Source organism: Pleurodeles waltl, chromosome 7 (genome assembly GCF_031143425.1).
Source record: "Pleurodeles waltl isolate 20211129_DDA chromosome 7, aPleWal1.hap1.20221129, whole genome shotgun sequence".
NCBI lineage: Eukaryota > Metazoa > Chordata > Amphibia > Caudata > Salamandridae > Pleurodeles > Pleurodeles waltl.
The window spans coordinates 614,412,161-614,432,124 of record NC_090446.1 but is presented as its reverse complement, the minus strand read 5'-3'; the positions used below and the strand labels follow the sequence as shown (position 1 = coordinate 614,432,124).

General features: G+C 41.8%; 1 protein-coding gene across 1 annotated transcript in view; it reads right to left on the bottom strand.

Moving 5' to 3' along the window:
• LOC138304474 (uncharacterized) overlaps positions 1 to 19,896 on the bottom strand; it is a 36,655-nt gene extending 16,759 nt beyond the window's left edge. The window contains exon 1 of the mRNA XM_069244580.1: positions 19,710 to 19,896. The gene's annotated coding sequence lies outside the window, so the exon portion shown is untranslated. The remainder of the gene's footprint in view (positions 1 to 19,709) is intronic.
• Between the last annotated feature and the right edge of the window lie 68 nt (positions 19,897 to 19,964).

The following is a 19,964-nucleotide window of genomic DNA, read 5'->3' as shown; positions in this document are numbered from 1 at the left end:
GTGTGTCAAAGTGGTTTGCTTGTACTTCCTTTTTTGACCAAAAATTGTTAAACGGATTTAACATGATGAGTAGCTAGTTGCCTTAAGTGACTTTCCCCGGTTCTTGGAGACCCCCTAGGTTGATGGGTATGTTCTTGGCAGTGTTTGATTGTATCTGAATGAGGTGAATAAAGTGTTTGTGCTTGCACACCTTAAGCTAATTTGCAGATGATTTTATTGAATATGAGTTTAGAGGAGTATAGATACTCAAATTAGTGATTAGATGGAGTGGGCGTACTCCTATAGGTATGAGAGTAGGGAAGCGGCGTTCATCATTTGAGTGTGGCGCTTGATGCAGGAAAACTTTTCCACGCGGTTGTTGATGACAGACCTAGAGAGAGAGAGAGGTCTGGGACTCCGGAGTATATTGACAAGTGTAGAGAGACACTTGGTGTATGTTGTAATTCGTTCATTTAGTAGACCGATCTGTCGAGATTGGTGAATCGAGTTTGTGAGAAATTGGTGTGAATGAAAATATACTGAAGACTTGGTGAGTATTAAGTGCACTAGATAATAATCCAAGGAACAGTGGAATAGTGAAAAGTTTGCTGGTCGAAGTTTACCCACGATAGTGGGAACTGAGAAAAAGGAGTATGCAAAAGCTGAAGGTTTCTTTGGAAGGTTCTGAAGCGTTTGTGTTACACTACCTGTAGTTAATGAGCTAATTTGTTTTTCTTATTTTTGAGATAGCTTGCAAATTAATATTGCGTTGATTGTGTGTGTGGGCTGTGAAAGGTTAGTACAATAGGCTGAGGGGAGTGAATGTGACATAGTGGTGCCGCCCTAGGATTGGTTGATCGACAGAGAGAAGTTTCGCACTGATTCGTCAGTCAGTCTGATAATAGAATAATGCGATTGGAAGGCAAGGGGGGGGGTCGAAGAGAATTGTGGGATAGCGGTCACTTTATATGACTGGTTGTTCTTTCTTTAAACTTGTTTATTGTTTGTTGAGTTGTTTTGAAATTAATTTTTCTGTGGATATTGTGTTTGAATAAACTGAGTCAAAAGGAAGTTTTTCAAAGCTTTGAAGTGTGCAATGTGGGGTGATGAGTACATTCTGGTACTTGAAGGTGAGATTTGTCTGCCAGAAAATACTCCAGCACACATTGTGTTTGAGGAGAGAGGTGCAGCGATATGTCTTTGGTTGAAGCATTGGGTCAAAATAACAAAGAAAGAGGGTTGTTTAGCTTTTCCAGAAAATGGTACGTTCAATTTAAAAATTTTGGATAACCTGAGAACGAAAATGTACAGTCTTAAGCCGCCACCGAGGCCAGCGCAGTATAAAGCATTAGCTGTATGGGAGCTGGTAGCAAAGGAACAGCAAGCTTTAAAATATGAAAAGAAAATGAGAAGGGTAGAGAAAACACTATCTGAAACATTGTGGGACGAAGAACAGAAAAGGTGGAGAGAGGATACATTATGTGGGGTTAGGTTATTTCCAGCAAGAACAAATGAAGATGAGGCGAAAACAAAAGATGGAAAGAAAAAGAGTTCATTAGAACAGAATGCAAAAGAGCCATAAAGGGTTATGTTTAACGATGATGAAGCGGAGGAAGATGAGCTGCTTAACCATGTCAAAGAGACATATCTTCCGCCCAATATGAGACAGCAGAACATAAGTGGATCGAATGAGAGCGGTATGAATAACATAGTTTTTGCCGTAACATTGACTTCAGAATCAGTGAGGGGTGATCTGAGTCACGAGAGAGTTCAGATGCAGAGTGGTTTTAATGATTCGTTGAGCAGTAGACAACAGTTTGGAGCGAACATTCCTGAGGTACAGCCAGAGATCCAGACAGTGAAGACAACGGCAAACATAGTACTGGTGCAGGGTCATCATGGGACAAAGATAAGAGAACCTGAACATATACTGATTCCACAAATGCAGAGTATGAGAGCAGGACAAACACTGGGAGCTGGAGTACAAGTGAACCCAGATGCAATTACTGTACCTATTACGATGAGTCCAGTGACCCATATGTGCTCGAGTAGACAATAGTGGAGAGAATTAATTGCTAAATGTGCAGAATAGACAGGGACCAAGTTTAAATGAGACAAATTCTCTAATAGATTTGTTACCTGTCGAGACATCAGGAATAATGGCTCAACAACTGAGTACGAGTTCAGGGAAAGAGAGAGGAGCAGGTGCACAAGCTAGTGGAGTATCACTGAAAGGTTTGTCAGCACAAGAAATAACAGAATAGTTGGAGGACTTAAATAGTTCAAAACAACAACAGGAGAGAAATGAAAAGGAAGAAGAAATGATAAATAGAGTGAGGTTAAACATGGAAGGGAGTGAACTTTTGGCAGGAACAATGGGAGTGAACAGACTGGACTCTTATACTGAAGGGCAATTAAGATACCTGTGTAAGGTCATAACAAAAGGAGCAAACAGGGTTTATCAACAGTTACAAGATGTTGCAGATGAATAGGACATTGATTTGACAAGAATGAAAACATTGAAAAGGAGTTATAGACTGGGTTTGGAGGAAGAAGACTTTGTTCACATGAGATCTGCAGGGATGAGGACACATCTCAAAGAGCTACTTCAGAGAGTACAGATTTGGAGGGCATTGGATAAATGGGAGAGTAAATGGGACATAAAAAGAGAGAGACCTAAGAAAGATGATGGGACACAGGCAGGAGATGCAGTAAAAATGTTACCAATGAGAGAAACGCCAGGAGGGAATTTTATTCATGTACCTTGGAATAGAAGTGACATTATAAGTTTTACAAATGATTATCTGAGACTGAGAGAGAAGCCAATGGAGTGGTATCAGCAGACAGACAGGTTTATGAATCTTTCAAAGTGTCTTTGGGAGGACTTGAATACATTTTTTGACATTGTGGTACCAGCAGATTTGTGGGTTGAATGCAAAAGGAGTGTCGATTGGCCGACGAGTGAGCTGCAAAGAGATTTGAAAACAGGCGCACCGTCTCCAGAAGTAATGAAATATTACTTTAAAGTCATTGAGTTTCTGAAAACGAGTTTCGCCTAAAAGTGTTGATTGGCAAAGCATTGATCGAACAACACAAGAAGGGAAGGAGTCAGTTCATGCATATTATGCGGGATTGTTGAAAGCATTCAAACAATTTAGTGGTGCAGAAACTAATGAAAAGAAAAACATGAATCATTTGTTGTTCAGATTTGTCAACGGGTTGAAACCAGAAGTGTGTCAAATGATTAAGAATCATTTGATATGCTGGAAAGCAAAGCAGATTGATGAGGTTCTGCAGTATGCTAAATATTGTAGTGATGAAATTGAGTTGAAACAGAAGAAGCTGAAAGAAAAGGCGATGGTAATGCAGATTAAGGCAGTGCAGACAGGTATGCAGGGAAACTTACAACAGTTGCCACAGGGAAATGGTTTGTTTCAGAATCAAGGTTGTGGTAGAGGACGAGGAATGATGATTCCAGTAGTTAATAGAAATGTAGATTTGAGTTCAGTGGTAATACAGGATGAACAGCAGCGGCAAAAGGTATTACCTTGCCACATTTGCAGATTGCTGGGACATTGGAAAATACAGTGTCCAATGTTGAATCAGGGAGGAGGAATGGTTCAGCAAAAAAATGGTGTCAATTCATTTCAAGGTATGAGAGGACCTAGAATAGGAGGTCAAAATCGAAAATTTCAGAATAATGTGAATAACATGCAAGGTTTTCAGCCTTTACAGTCAGTGCAACAAATGAAAAATATGCAACCTCAGGTACAACAAATACAAATGCCACAAATGTAGCCACAGGTGCAGATGATGCCTGTACAGCACATGCAACTGCTGAGACAGGTTTAATTAATACAGAACCCAGTGGAACAGCAAAAGGTTATGCTTTCGCAGGTGGTCTCGAATCAGAATAAAGACAAAAGGTGTAAACACAGTTGAGCAACTTCCCTTACAAAGTGAGAGTGAAATATATGCTGAATGGCCGTTGAGTAGTTCAGATGAGGAGGAGTTCACGATGGGTGCATTATTAGATGTCGATCAGAGAGGTCCTAATGTTCAAGGTGAAGTGCATGGCCATGAGTTTAGTTTTTTGGTTGACACAGGAGCAAAGCGCTCAACAATAAGGACAGTTAAAGTACCAGACATACCTGTTTCTGAGAGGACAGTGCAGATAGTGGGTGCTGCAAACAAACAGTTGGATAATGCCCTTACAGAACCAGTCCTTGTGAAAATTGGAAATTTCAGAGACTACCATAGTTTTGTTGTTTGTGATTCCATCCAGTATGGCTGTTGGGGAGAGATTTGTTGTATAAAACACATTGTTTGATTATGTGTTCTAGAAAGGGAATTACAATGGAGACCATTAGTAGTGATGGAGAGGATTTGTCAGTTGATGAGGGGAAAAGAATGAGCGGTTGTGAACTAGCTTTGTTGAATGTGGAGGAGGACCAAGTAGTTAATGGAGAAAAGACACATAAAGAACACAATTTGGACGATTTAATGATTTTCTTTCCAGTGTTCGAAAGGAAGGACTTGCCGAGTGATTTGCAGGAAAGGGTTAAACCAAAGGTTTGAGATTTTTCAGGAGAAGACATTGGTTTGATTAAAGGAGTTGAAGGAGTCAAAGTGGCAGTGAAAGAGAATGTGGTGTTTCCACAAACAGCTCAATACCCGATGACAAATGAAATCATAGAAGGAATAAGACCACAGATAGGACAGTTTTTGGAGCAAGGAGTTCTGAAAGAAATAATGAGCAGTCCATGTAATTCACCAACCATGTGTTTGAAAAAGCCGAATGGGAAAATACGTTTGGTTCAAGATTTAAGGAAAGTAAATGACATTGTGGTAAAATGTTGTCCAGTGGTACCCAATCAATCAGTGATAATGTTTCAGATTCCATGTGATGCAGAGTGGTTTACAGTCATTGGTTTGTGCCAAGCATTTTCTCAGGGCCTCTTCATAAGAACAGCAGATATCGCTTTTGTTTCAAACTCTTGACCAGAGTCTACTGTTGGTGCAGGATTCAAGGGTTTTCAGAATCACCACTGATTTTCAATCAGATTTTGAAAAAGAACTTGGAGTCGTTGGTGATGCCCTAGAAGTCGACCTTAGTACAGTACATTGACGATTCATTAATCGCTTTACGGACAAAGGAAGGCTGTAGGGAGGATCCAATTGCATTGTTGAATTTCCTGGGGGACAATGGTCATAAGGTTTCTCCAGCTAAGTTGCAATACTGTCAGCAAGAGGTGAAGTATTTGGGACATTTGATTGAGAAATAGTCAAGAAGAATTTCCAGAACGAGAGTGGCGGCAATAATGAAAATAAAAATGCTGAGTTCCCAAAAGGAGTTGAGGATGTTTTTGGGAATGGTAGGTTATTGTCGACAGTGGATCCCAAACTTTTCAGCGGTTTCAAAGCCATTGCAAAGATTGATACATAAGGATGTTTCAGATCCTATAATGATGGATTAAGATTGTGTGAAAGCTTTTACTGAGCTGAGGGAAAGTTTCTGTCAAGCACCAGCTTTAGGTATGCCTGACTACACAAAACCTTTCCTATTGTTTTGTCACAAGAAAGATGGATGTTATTTATCTGTCTTAACACAAAAACATGGTGGTGTCAATCGCCCGGTAGCATATTTTTCAGCTACCTTGGATAATGTTGCAGCAGCATTACCCGGATGCCTGCGAGCAGTCACAGCTGTTGAACAGAGTATAACTCAAAGTGAAAATATTGTAATGGGTTATCCTCTGACAGTGATGGTACCTCATTCGATTGAGATCCTATTGACCAGGTCAAAGACACAATATTTGACAAATGCAAGATTTAATCGTTATGAAACAGATATTCTAGGGGCACCAAATGTGACAATAAAAAGGTGCACAGTGCTTAACCCGGCAACATTACTACCAAATGAGGGAGAAAATCTATCCAACATAGATTATGTTGAACATGATTGTTTGGAGATGACGGAACTTTGTACCAAACCAAGAGAGGACATCAAAGATACTTGTTTGGAAGATAATGATCAAATTATTTTTGTTGATGGTTCCTGCTTACGAGACAACAGGGGTGCAGTGAGAGCGGGGTATGCAGTGTGTACAGTCACAGGCATACTAGAAGCTTCATGGCTTAAAGGAGTAATATCCGCACAAGTCTCAGAGGTGGTGGCTCTTGCCAGAGAATGTCAATTATCAGATCAAATGAAGGCTACAATCTACACAGATAGTCAGTATGGATTTGGTATTGTGCATGCTTTTGGGCAAATTTGGTCACAGAGAGGGTTCCTGACTTCTTCAGGATCACCTATAAGAAATGGGGAAAGAATACATGATTTGTTACAAGCAGTGCAGAAACCTGAGAAAATTGCAGTGGTAAAATGGTGTGCACACCAGAGAGGACAAGATTATGTAACATTGGGAAATGCTTATGCAGACCAGGTTGCAAAATTTTGTGCTCTGAATGGAATTGTATTCAAGGGAAATTGGGAACTGATGTCTGAAAATGAAGGAATGTACGCAAATTTCACTATGCAGATAGTGGAGACACTAGGTGAATTGAAAGCAATACAGAATAATGTACCAGGAGATGAAATGAGGGATTGGATTAAACATCGATGCATACAAAGAGAGGATGAGATTTGGGTGTCAATAAAGGGAAAGGTAGTCTTGCCAAACAGTCTACTGACGCAAATGGCGAGGTACTACCATGGCCAAACACATATTGGAAGGGATGCATTGATCAGGAGTTTTAAACAATACTAGTACAATCCAAAATTCAGATAAGTGGCAAAGCTGGTGTGCCATGGGTGCACAATTTGCCAGCAGATGAATGTCGGCAAAGGAACAATTGTCAACATGGGTCACATAGGCATGGCAGAAGACCATTCAGTAGAATGCAAATTAATTTCATTGACATGCCTGCATGTGCTGGTTTGAAATATGTGTTGCTGATCGTGTGCATTTTCAGACATTGGATTGAGGCTTATCCGACAAGGAGAAATGATAGCCTGACTGTGGCTAAATTGCTTTTACGAGAACTAATTCCACGTTTTGGTTTTCTGGTGTCAACAGAATCAGATAGGGCTACACATTTCAATAATGAGGTGATAAAATTGCTGTCTTCCGCATTAAACATTCAGCAAAGATTGCATTGTAGTTATCGACCAGAAGCTTCAGGTCTAGTAGAACAAATGAATGGAACACTGAAATCACGACTGACAAACGTGTGTGCATCAACAAATCTAAAATGGCCAGATGCTCTACCTCTAGTACTAATGTAAGTGAGAAGTACACCCGACAAAAAGTCTGGGTTATCTCCACATGAGATGATATTGATGGGGAGGACAATGAGATTACCAGCAATGCCTGCAAATGCACTTGTGTATATTATAGATGATATGGTGCTAGATTACTGCAAAAGACTGGCTGATGTGATTCAGTCTTTTTCTCATGAGGTGGAAATTGCAACAGCCCAACAAACACAAGGTCAAGGACATAATCTGAGAGTAGGAGACTGGGTGGTTATATGGAAGCACGTACAAACGTTTTGCCTTGAACTACGTTGGAAGGGTCCGTATCAAACTGTGCTCACTACAACAACTGCAGTAAAGTGTGCTGGCTTGCCGAACTGGGTGCATGCGAGCCATACGAGAAAGGTTCATGATCCAACAGAAAGAGAACAGGAACTGTTGAGATTACCAACAGTTGAAAATACCGGTAACCAAGGGAAAGAGAGTGAGCAAAATGTCGAGAATGACAGAGATGTATCTACTCCGATAACAGATGAAAGAGAACAAAATAATGAAGAGATTGAGCAAGCTATAAAAGGAGTAGAAGAATCTGTCCAAGAAGAAAGAAGTGAGACTGATTTTGAACAGAGGAGGGTGTCCTCGAATGAATACGGAAAACAGGAAACAACAGAAGAAAGATCTGCTCAGAGGAGGGTGACCTCAGTAGCAGGTGGTTTGTCTAACCAAACCAAAGAAGAGACAGAACCCGTTGGGAAAGGAATTGAGAATAGTCCCGCCCCAGTGGATTATACTCTTCCAGAACCAATTGCGGGAACGTCTAAAGAGAAAGATCCAAAGGCAAGTGAAGACTCAATATTGAGAAGACTATTGACAAAAATAACATTGAAAGGAGACAGTTGGCTAGAGAAAACTGTGGAAAGAGGAAAGATTGATGTGATACCATCAATACCAGAGGAGAGAGAGTTGCCTGGGGAAGAACATACTAGTGGAGAAGATAGTGAAAGTGGAAGACTACCAAAAAGGAAAAGAGTTGCAAGCAGGAGATATGCTGGGCCTGAATGGGCATACTTAAGTACAAGTGACTGGTAAGAAGAATTTTTTAGTTATTGTTTTGACAGAGACTGTGGGTTAAAGAAAATTGAGTGTTGAAACGTATGATGCAAAGACAGAAATTGAAAATTACTGTAAAAGACAAATGAACAACTGAACTTAGACGAGCTGCTATATCGGATTTGTCAAAGGAACTGTCCAAGAGTGAATGAATTCATAAACAAAAAAATTAGGAAGGGTTTTTGAATTTTTTATTTTTTTTATTTTTTCCTAACATAGAAAATGAGTAATTCACACGACCAAAACTGTAGGATTAGTTGCTGTAAAGTGCTTAGTATTGGTTTAGTGATAATGAGTATGTTGATATGTTTATTGTTATTTGTGGGAGTGTCTGTTTATGAGATTGATGGAGTAAATAAGACTGCGAAAATGAATTCTTTAGACTTGGCTGATAAGTCATTAATCAAAGATAGATTGAGGATAGATGTAAAATAAATGCATGAGGAAAGAGAGCTTTCTTCTAATGTTTTCTATTGCTTATTGCATGAATATGTTGAAGTGCTGGATGCGACTGATTGTTATGTATGTACGCAGATTCCAGCTTCAGTAGAAGGAGGAACTATGTGTCATAGCTTACCTGTGACTTATGCTATAAGCTGCAGTATTTTGCTAACACGTTTCTATAATCAAGAATATATTCAATATTTTTTTTTCAAACTATGATATGGTATTATCCTTTGTACCTGTCATAGGATATTTGAATAAAATAGCCAAAGAAAATAACATAGTAATTATGAGAGATTTCTTTGAGCCTACTTTAACTTTTGGGACTGCCATCGCTCATCGTAACAATTTGACTTGTTTACTAATGGCGGAAAGTACCATCTTGCCTGCCATGTTACCCCCATATTTCACTGTATATATGTTGTTTTAGTCTATGTGTCACTGGGACCCTGCCAGGCAGGGCCCTAGTGCTCATAAGTATGTGCCCTGTATGTGTTCCCTATGTGATGCCTAACTGTCTCACTGAGGCTCTGCTAACCAGAACCTCAGTGGTTATGCTCGCTCTGCTTTCCAAATTTGTCACTAACAGGCTAGTGACTAAATTTACCAATTCACATTGGCATAGTGGTAAACCCATATAATTCCCTAGTATGGTACTGAGGTACCCAGGGTATTGGGGTTCCAGGAGATCCCTATGGGCTGCAGCATTTCTTTTGCCACCCATAGTGAGCTCTGACAATTCTTACACAGACCTGCCACTGCAGCCTGCGTGAAATAACGTCCATGTTATTTCACAGCCATTTACCACTGCACTTAAGTAACTTATAAGTCACCTATATGTCTAACCTTCACCTGGTGAAGGTTGGGTGCAAAGTTACTTAGTGTGTGGGCACCCTGGCACTAGCCAAGGTGTCCCCACATAGTTCAGGGCAAATTCCCTGGACTTTGTGAGTGCGGGGACACCATTACACGCGTGCACTGTACATAGGTCACTACCTATGTACAGCGTCACAATGGTAACTCCGAACATGGCCTCGTAACATGTCTAAGATCATGGAATTGTCATCCCAATGCCATTCTGGCATTGGGGGGACAATTCCATGATCCCCCGGGTCTCTAGCACAGAACCGGGTACTGCCAAACTGCCTTTCCGGGGTATCCACTGCAGCTGCTGCCAACCCCTCAGACAGGTTTCTGCCCTCCTGGGGGCCAGGCAGCCCTGGCCCAGGAAGGCAGAACAAAGGATTTCCTCTGAGAGAGGGTGTAACACCCTCTCCCTTTGGAAAGAGGTGTGAAGGCTGGGGAGGAGTAGCCTCCCCCAGCCTCTGGAAATGCTTTGATGGGCACAGATGGTGCCTATCTCTGCATAAGCCAGTTTACACCGGTTGAGGGATCCCCCAGCCCTGCTCTGGTGCGAAACTGGACAAAGGAAAGGGGAGTGACCACTTCCCTGACCTGCACCTCCCAGGGGAGGTGCCCAGAGCTCCTCCAGTGTGTCCCAGACCTCTGCCAGCTTGGAAACAGAGGTGTCTGTGGCACACTGGACTGCTCTGAGTGGCCACTGCCAGCAGGTGACATCAGAGGCTCCTTCTAATAGGCTCTTACCTCTCTTGGTAGCCAATCCTCCTTCCTAGGTAGCCAGACCTCCTTTTCTGGCTATTTAGGGTCTCTGCTTTGGGGATCTCACCAGATAACGAATGCAAGAGCTCACAAGAGTTCCTCTGCATCTCCCTCTTCACCTTCTGCCAAAGGATCGACCGCTGACTGCTCAGGACGCCTGCAAAACCGCAACAAAGTAGCAAGATGACAACTAGCAACCTTGTATCGCTTCATCCTGCTGGCTTTCTCGACTGTTTCCAGGTGGTGCATGCTCTGGGGGTAGCCTGCCTCCTCTCTGCACCAGGAGCTCTGAAGAAATCTCCTGTGGGTTGACGGAATCTTCCCCCTGCAACCGCAGGCACCAAAACACTGCATCACTGGTCCTCTGGGTCCCCGCTCACCACGACGATCATGGTCCCTGGAACTCAGCAACTCTGTCCAAGTGACTCCCACAGTCCAGTGACTCTTCAGTCCAATTTTGGTGGAGATAAGTCCTTGCCTCCCCACGCTAGACTGCATTGCTGGGTACCGCTGTGCACTCTTCCAGGATTTCCTTCATGCACAACCAAGCCTGGGTCCCCGACACTCCTTCCTGCAGTGCACAACCTTCTGAGTTGCCCTCTGGCGTCGTGGGACTCCCTTTTGTGACTTCGGTTCACTTTTCTTCTAAGTGCCTGTTCAGGTACTTCTGCGGGAGCTGCCTGCTTCTGTGAGGGCTCCCTACGTTGCTGGGTGCCCCCTCTGTCTCCTTTTCCAAGTGGCAACATCCTGGTCCCTCCTGGGCCACAGCAGCACCCAAAAACCTATACTGCGACCCTTGCAGCTAGCAAGGCTTGTTTGCTGTCTTTCTGCGTGGGAACAGCTCTGCAAGCTTCATCGCGACGTGGGACATCCATCTTCCAAAGGAGAAGTCCCTAGCTCTCTTCTTTCTTGCAGAACTCCAAGCTTCTTCCAACAGGTGGCAGCTTCCTTGCACCCTCAGCTGGCATTTCCTGGGCTCCTGCCCACTCTCAACACTGTCGCGACTATTGGACTTGGTCCCCTTGTCTTACAGGTACTCAGGTCCGGAAATCCACTGTTGTTGCATTGCTGGTGGTTGTTCTTCCTGCAGAATCCCCTGTCACGACTTCTGTGCTCTCTGGGGGTAGTAAGTGCACTTTACACCTACCTTTCAGGGTCTTGGGGTGGGCTATTTTTCTAACCCTCACTGTTTTCTTACAGTCCCAGCGACCCTCTACAAGCTCACATAGGTTTGGGGTCCATTTGTGGTTCGCATTCCACTTTTGGAGTATATGGTTTGTGTTGCCCCTATACCTATGTGCTCCTATTGCAATCTACTGTAACTTTACACTGCTCGCATTACTTTTCTTTTTTTTTTTTTGTCCTCATTCAGCCCCGCCTACTGAGACACCTCTTCGTTCCTGTAACCTTTTTTGCCCTCTTGACTAAGAAGAGAGACTCAAGTCAGGGGGTGCACCTTTGTAACTCCCGGTCCGCCTAAACAGACCTGCTGAGGCATCAAACGGTGCTTAATCATTGGACTGAGGCAAGAAAAAAGATCATCGGGACAGTTTCACATAGATACCCAGCAGCAAACTTAGCAGGGGAGCAGATTTAGGCTATTCCCTGCCAATTTAATAATGGTGACCACATTTCTACGCTTTTCTTTGAGCCCTGCACATTTAGGTCCATATTTGCCGCACGAAGAGCAGCATTCAACCAGTCTATATAGCTCGGAGAGTGCTCCTTCAACCATTTTTTACAGATTTCATTCCGACCCAGCACAATTACATAGAACACAAATGAACGATTGGTTTTGTTCACCCTTTTCCATATCCCCTCATCCTGGAGCTGCCCAAATATAATTAATGGGAGTGATACATTAATTTTCCAGCCTAACATAGATGATAATGCCCTAAAAACCTCCTCCCAAAACAACCGGATGGCGGGGCAGTCCCAGAACATGTGTATATCCGTTGCTCCTAACCCGCCACATTTCGGACACTTGATCACCTCCTCTTTCTTAAATTTGGACAGTTTTGCCGGAGATATGTATGCTCTATGTAGAGTATAAAGATGGTTTTTCCTTAATGGGGCCGGCTTCACTACTTCATACAATGTCGTAAACGACTTCTTCCACCATAACCCAATCTTGTCGCCTGGCATCACCTTGCCCCATAGCTTGCTTGGTAGGTCAAAGTTCTCATCCAAAGTTTCTAATATTTCCCAATACCAAACCGCCACCCTCTTCCCAGAAGCCAAGAGTGCCAGGTCTAAAAAAAAGAGTCCTCCAGGGCATTTACCACTCCCAATCCCCCCTTAGTTTCTTTTTCCCACTGTCTTATCTGTAAATATTTTAACCTAGACAGAGAACCGTCCGTTATTCTTACCAATTCATCCCAAAGGCATAAAGTACCATCGCGCGCAAACTCCCCCCACCTTTCCACACCTGCCCTTTTAAGTGGTAATGCGAGGATATCCTGACAGCATTCTGGGGTGCCCGGGGAATCCCAGATAGGGGCCTGATAGCTATAATAATGTACACCTAACCGCCGCCTCAACTGGTACCAACTCCTTGCCATTCCTTGCAGCACTTTTAGTTTAACTTTTTTGAAGAATTTAGGGTCACCAAATTTAAATAAAAAAGACTGTGAGCCCCCTTTTTCAGACAACACCATAGCCTTGTACATTCTGCCCACTGCTGAACCGTCTGGGGATATAAACAGCATCCTTGAGTTTTTAAACAAGAAAGCCCACGCATAATATGTCAAATCAGGGAGAGCCAGTCCTCTTTTTTCCCTCCTTCTGCGTAGCTTTTTCCATGATATCCTCTGCCCCTTTGAGTTCCAGATAAAACTACTTATCGCTTGTTGCATTTTATCTAGGTGCCCCTTGTGCATTGCCAAGGGTATAGCTGAAAACACAAAGTTCCATTTGGTCAGAATAAACATCTTAATTAGATTTATCCTCCCAAGAATCGTCAAAGGGAGACACGCCCATTTTTGTAGCATAATTTGGTTGGAGATTTTCAAATCTTTGGGGGTCTCGGTCCAGCTGAAATTTCCAGCCTTCCTTAGGGTCATGTATAACAACAAAATGTATAACATCAGAGACATTAGTGAAGCGGATGAATTATTGGTTGTGGTCAAAAATGCGCAATCTACTGAATAAGGCTGCGTGTAATGTGCAATGATGAAATTCTCCCAGGAACCGGGGGGCGCTCTAAAATTTGAAACATTATGGTCGGGGGGGGGGTTCTCCACGGGTGGGGGAGGGGGGGAGGGGGCAGAGAGGGGGGGGGAGGTTTAGGGTTGGTGAGGGGGAGTTGGGAGAAAGTAAAAAGTAGTGCCTCGTTCAGCCCAGCTATCTGCTACCTAAGATTGATAGATGGTTAGCAGGGAGGGAAGCCAGAGGGTGCAGAATATACCGTTACAAATTATTTCATGGAATGTCAATGGCCTAAGGGTGCGAGGAAGAAGGGAACGAATATTACAGTATCTGCAGGACTCTACGGCACAAATTTTAGTTTTGCAGGAAACGCATCTCACAAAGGTGGAGTGTACTAACATAATACAAAAACTAAGATGGGTTCGAACATTTGCATGTACAGAACACAACTATCATAATAAAGGGGTGGCAATTTTAGTTAAACATGCACAGCAGGGGGGGTGGCAATCTTGGAGTCTAGATCAGATTTAGCAGGGCGATGGGTGATAGCTAAAATACAATTTGGGGGTCGGAATCTGGTCTTAGCAGGTTACTATGGGCCCAACTGCGATGATATAGAATCCTTAAAGCAGCTTTTTTCTCACCTTCTGGAATTTTCGGACCTGGTGATTTTGATGGGTGACTTCAATGTGGTATTAGACAATGAGCTGGATAGGCATAACTGTAAATCACGAGGTACACCTAAGTCGCAACAGTATTTAAGGAGAATGATGAAGGAATTTGGTTGGTGCGATATCTGGAGGCAAAGGGCAGGGAATAGCAGGGACTTTTCTTTTTTTAATAAGAAATATAGACATGCGTCGCAAATTGATTATTTTCTATTAGATATGCGTTTGAGAGAGGAGGTGAAGAATATTGCGTATCTGCCCTCGCATTTATCAGATCACTCTGCGGTGGTGTTAAATATGTGCTTTCGGCAGACAAGTTGTAGTGACCGGTGGACGATTGATCGGACACTGTTATTAGATCAGGAGGTATTGCTAAAGCTGCGTAAGGAAGCCAATTTCTTTTTTAGTGTAAACTTGGGCTCCGCTCCCTTATCTGTAGTATGGGACACGTTTAAAGCGGTTATCCGTGGGGAGTTAAGGAGTTGTTCCATCCAGAAACATAAACGGCAGAAAGAAGAGATTTATGCGCTGGAGCAGGAAATGTGAAAATATAAAGCTAAAATAATTGAAGCAGGGGAGACGGAGGCTTTGAGGGCCAGCTGGGATGGGTTGAGAAGCCAGTTGGAAAAGATACTACAGGAAAGAATTCAAAGCAATTGGGAAGCAAGCAAACTGGCCCATTTCGAATACGGGGAAAATGCGGGGAAGTTGTTAGCCTGGAAAGGCAAAGCTGATCGTGTTAGGAACTACATTAAGGAGGTTGAAGTGGAGCATTCAGGTGAATAAAGAACAGATGAGGCGGCAATAGAATCGGCCTTTCAAAAAAAAAATTCACAACTGTATTCGGAAAGGCTAGAGGTGGATGAAGGTATGGTAACGGATTGGATGGGGGCTGATAGATCTTTAGGTTTATCGTTGCAGGAGAAGGAAGCACTGAACGCCCCAATAACGGCTGAGGAAATTAGGAGAATCCTGACTGGTAGTAAGTCGGGAACGGCGCCAGGCCCGGATGGTATTCCAGTGGAAGTTTACAACGTATTAGGGGATTCAGTTATTCCAGTATTGACAGAATTGTTTGGAGGGATCCTGGAATTTGGCAATGATATTCCTCTTTCATGGAATGAAGCGGTGATCTCCTTAATTCTGAAACCGGATAAAAATCCAGCGAAGTGTGCCTCATACAGGCCTATATCATTGCTGAACAGCGATTATAAACGCTAGCTAAGCTTCTAGCGGATAGGTTGAGTAGGATAGCGAACAATCTAGTGCACCCCGATCAAAAAGGCTTTTCTAAAGGCAGATATTTGCATGAATTAACTTTCGAACTGATCGGGGCAATAGATATGGCCACAACATTTGGGTCGCCTTTGGCAGTTATTTTAGACGCAATGAAGGCTTTCGACCAAGTTAATTGGAATTTTTTGAAATCGGTTTTGAGGCGGGCCAATTTAGGCTCCAAGTTTTGTGGGGTAATTGACCGGATTTATACATCCCCTTGTGCTAAGATTTTGGTGAACGGTAAACTTACGGGCCCTATTACTATTTCAAGAGGTACGAGGCAGGGCTGCCCTCTGTCGCCGGTACTGATCAATCTGTATATTGAGCCATTTGCTAGAAAAATCAGACAAAACCCTCTTATCTCGCCCTTCTGCTGCAATGGCTGGGAAAAGAAAATTTCTTTATATGCAGACGATCTACTAATATATACTAACAACCTGCCCCTCACCTTTAACACAATCAAAGATCTGGCTGAACAATTTGGAAGGATATCAGGGTACCGGATTAATGTGGGGAAAACAGAAACTATGCAGTGGAATATGGAAGTAGGGTCAATAATAAATAAGCAGTAAATACGGTACCTGGGTATCTTAGTGACCCAAAATTTGAAGGACTTAGCGGAAAGGAATGCTCGAAAGTTATTAGCAGAATGTAAAATTCGCATTACTTTTCTTGCTATTACCTGCATAATTTTGGTTTGTGTACATATATCTTGTGTATATAACTTATCCTCATACTGAGGGTACTCACAGATACTTTTGGCATATTGTCATAAAAATAAAGTACCTTTATTTTTAGTACTTCTGTGTATTGTGTTTTCTTATGATATTGTGCATATGACACCAGTGGTATAGTAGGAGCTTTACATGTCTCCTAGTTCAGCCTAAGCTGCTTTGCCATAGCTACCTTCTATCAGCCTAAGCTGATAGAAACACCTCTTCTACACTAATAAGGGATAACTGGACCTGGCACAAGGTGTAAGTACCTCTGGTACCCACTACAAGCCAGGCCAGCCTCCTACAACTAACGCCAGTAGAAAATATATTTTTTTGATAATGCAGAAGACAGAAGGAGAGAAATAAAGGCAAAAATGGATAAGGGAATTATAAGTAGAAAGCCTGGGATAGATTATAATTATACTGACATCACTAAACAGGGTAAATTAATAATAGATGCTGAGCATGTAGGAAAACTTTGTATACAAAGACCTTGGAGTAAGAATGATAGTTTGTTTGTTGGAAAGAGTGAATGTAGGTATGTTTTTATGTTTAAGAGTAGGTAGGATTTTATGATGAACGGACAAGATCCTCTGATACTTGGGATTTACTATATTTGCGGAAGAAATCCATTTTACCGTCTTCCTAGAGGGTGGTACGGGACATGTTATCTGGGCATAGTCTTTCCAAAAATCTATCAGTTGGAAGACTTAAGTAAGATTCCTGATTCAATGAAATTCCAAAGGAGACACAAGCAAGAATCAATTTCTGGCACTGTGGGAGACATATTTAGGGCTATGATTCCTTCAGTGGGAGTAGTCTTAAACTCGATTAAGATTCAGAAGTTGTCCACAATAGTGGATAACATGTTGACAAGATATTCCGGAGCTATTATTCTTCTGGATACAGAGTTGGCTGCTACAAGAGCTATGGCACTTCAGAATCGCCCTGCGTTAGACATTCTTTTGAAGCTGTAGGAAATTGGTTTAGCAATGTGGGAAGAAATGTTATTTTGAAAATTGCAAAATGGACGTCAATAATTATGTTTTGTTTAATTGGAATTTGGGGAACCTATAGAGTAATAAAATGTGTTAAGAAGAGAAAATTAGAAAGGAATAAACTAAATTTTGAAATAGAAATTAATAAATTGTATAAAGAAAATAAGAAGAGAAAAAGAAATAATTCAAAAATAGATGAGACAAAGTTTAAAATCTGATGATAATAAGTACATTTATTAGAGAGCAATGTGATGACATGAATAGTCATCAGAGGAGGGATTTGAGAGTGTGTTTTTTCTAATATGTTTATTAATGGTTTTCATATTCAAAATGTGTAATGAACTAAGGTGTAAAATGAGAACATTTTAAGATGTCTATTTTTCTGTTCTTGGCTGAGCAAAATTATATTCAGCTGCAGTAGGTATTTTCCATGATTCAAAGCTTTTATAATAAGTGTTTTTGAATTTGTGTACACGTATCCACAGCTACCCCTAGTGGGTTGCGGTGTCATGTCTTGCAAGGTCATGTTTTTACCAAGCATTGCATAAACTGAAATGTACTATTGTTTGAGAATGTTACTAATATCTGGTCTTTCCTCAAGGATGGAAGTAAAAGTAACAGAGAAAGTTTCCTGCTGGGAACAAGATATGCGAGAGGCAGATGAGACAATGAAGTTACAGAAGAGACAGAAGGAGTGTGTATCCACCGAAAGCAAATGTTACAGTTAGCGTAGGTTCGTCAAGTTTAGGTCAATTTAGTTGTTGATTGGCTGGAATGAAAACACCCCATAGACTGATCAATCAGGAGTTGATTAGATTTTAGTATAACAACCTGTGTAGACTAATTGGAAAAGGGGGATTGTCGGTTTGTTGTTCTTCGAGAGCAGACAAGGTTCAAGATTAGCTGTCGTTAGGCCCTAACTTCTGATGAGATAACTGATGGTGTACTCAAGTGGAAGCTGATCATTTGCTGTTACTACTTTTGTGGTAATTTATGTTATTAAATGTGAATGTTGTCTCTCTTGCTTCCCAGGTACCAGCTGCAACTAATGGTTATATTGCTGCACATTAATGTTTTTTTTATATATCATAATCAAGTTAGGAGTTTTCTAAATTTGTATTACTAAATCCTTTTCACATGAAGCCCAACATGTAATGCTAATCTGTGGTTAGGTAGGGAATTAATCCTGATATGCTCATGATCTGTTTTGAAATCATTTAGTGCTGAACTAATGCATACTCTACCACTATAACCAGTTTTTGTATTATTAATAAGTGTGATTTTTTTGGAGATAATTTGCTTAATTGTATTAATCAAATTGAGATACATATGTCGTTTTAACCAACTGCTATTGATCTTATATGCTTATCATTTGTGTTTGAGAGTTATTTTTGTGACATTAGTATTGTTAATATAGGAAATAAATCTATGAATTCTGGTTACTAAACTGATGTGGTTATTGACTGAAGCTTTATAATAATATTGAATGTTGTTGATCCTCATATTTCCCACTGGTGACATCCCCTCAAACCTATGTTGCTTCGATCCATCGTCCTCTAGTGCAAGATCCATTATTCAGGTTTGATAATAGTTAGGATCTCATGGCGCGCTCGCACAGTCGTTTCATAATATACCAACCGTTGAGAAACCAGTAGGGGATAGAGTTTGGGACTAGTATATATAAGCCAGGAAAATAATGGAAGAACATTTTGATACCAGTTTAAGTATCATAATGGAATGTCACAACTTTTATTACGGATATCAAGCTCATGGTGGAACAACAGAAACTTACTTTGTTACATTGCACATGCTAGCAACAACCTGTATTTTGGCAATGTGGGTGAAATGATTTGTGACCAAGTGTTAAGGTGTATGACGAGCACCAAGGCGCAAGAAAGACTGCTATTCCCAAAAACCCTAAGCCTCAACAACCTTATCAACACCATCAAGGGAACCAGACATTACACTTATTTTATGTAATTTGTGTAATGATGATATCAGACTGGAGGTGTAATGGCCGGTGCCTAGTGCCAGACTGCACTACATAAAACTGCAAAAACAATTCAGAGCAATGCATGGAGCCACAAATAAATGTAGGCCACAGTCTAATGACAGATATGCATTATGCAAATACTGATATAACGTTATAATATAACATTATAATACTGCATTTGGTTGTATAAACAAACCATTAATTACTACCACATTGTAGACTCTACCAGTCGGCCTCTGGCAGAAGCTGTAGAAGCAGGGGGTTCTTTTGATTTAAAGGAACTAAATGCTCTGGCGCCTCATCTGCACCTATCGCGCTCTTCACTCAGTGGTGCGGAGACTGACAGTGTGCCATACACGCTAGAAAGTATTAACTTTAAACTTAACACTTGGGAAAACACGTGTGGCCTTGATACTGGAACCCAACACCGGTGTTGTAGACACAAACCCCGAGGCGCCCAGGTGCTCGCTTGATGCGTTGTCACGCATGGAGTGGTACCTGGAAGTAGTGCGAAGCTGATCGCAGGAGCGACGCCGGATGGCTGGCCTCAGTCAACGACAGCGGGAAGCTAAGAAAAGAAGGGTAAGCTCACACTCAGTGACACCTTTAACCGTTTTAAAGGCCATCTTTTTATAAATGACGTAGCAGTGTGCCTGTGAGCTCGGTGCAGCCCCATCCGTGCTGGGGTTGCGAAGGCTGATTTGGCAGTCTTTAATTGTAATTGGACAACACTATGTCCCCTCCCCTGGCGTG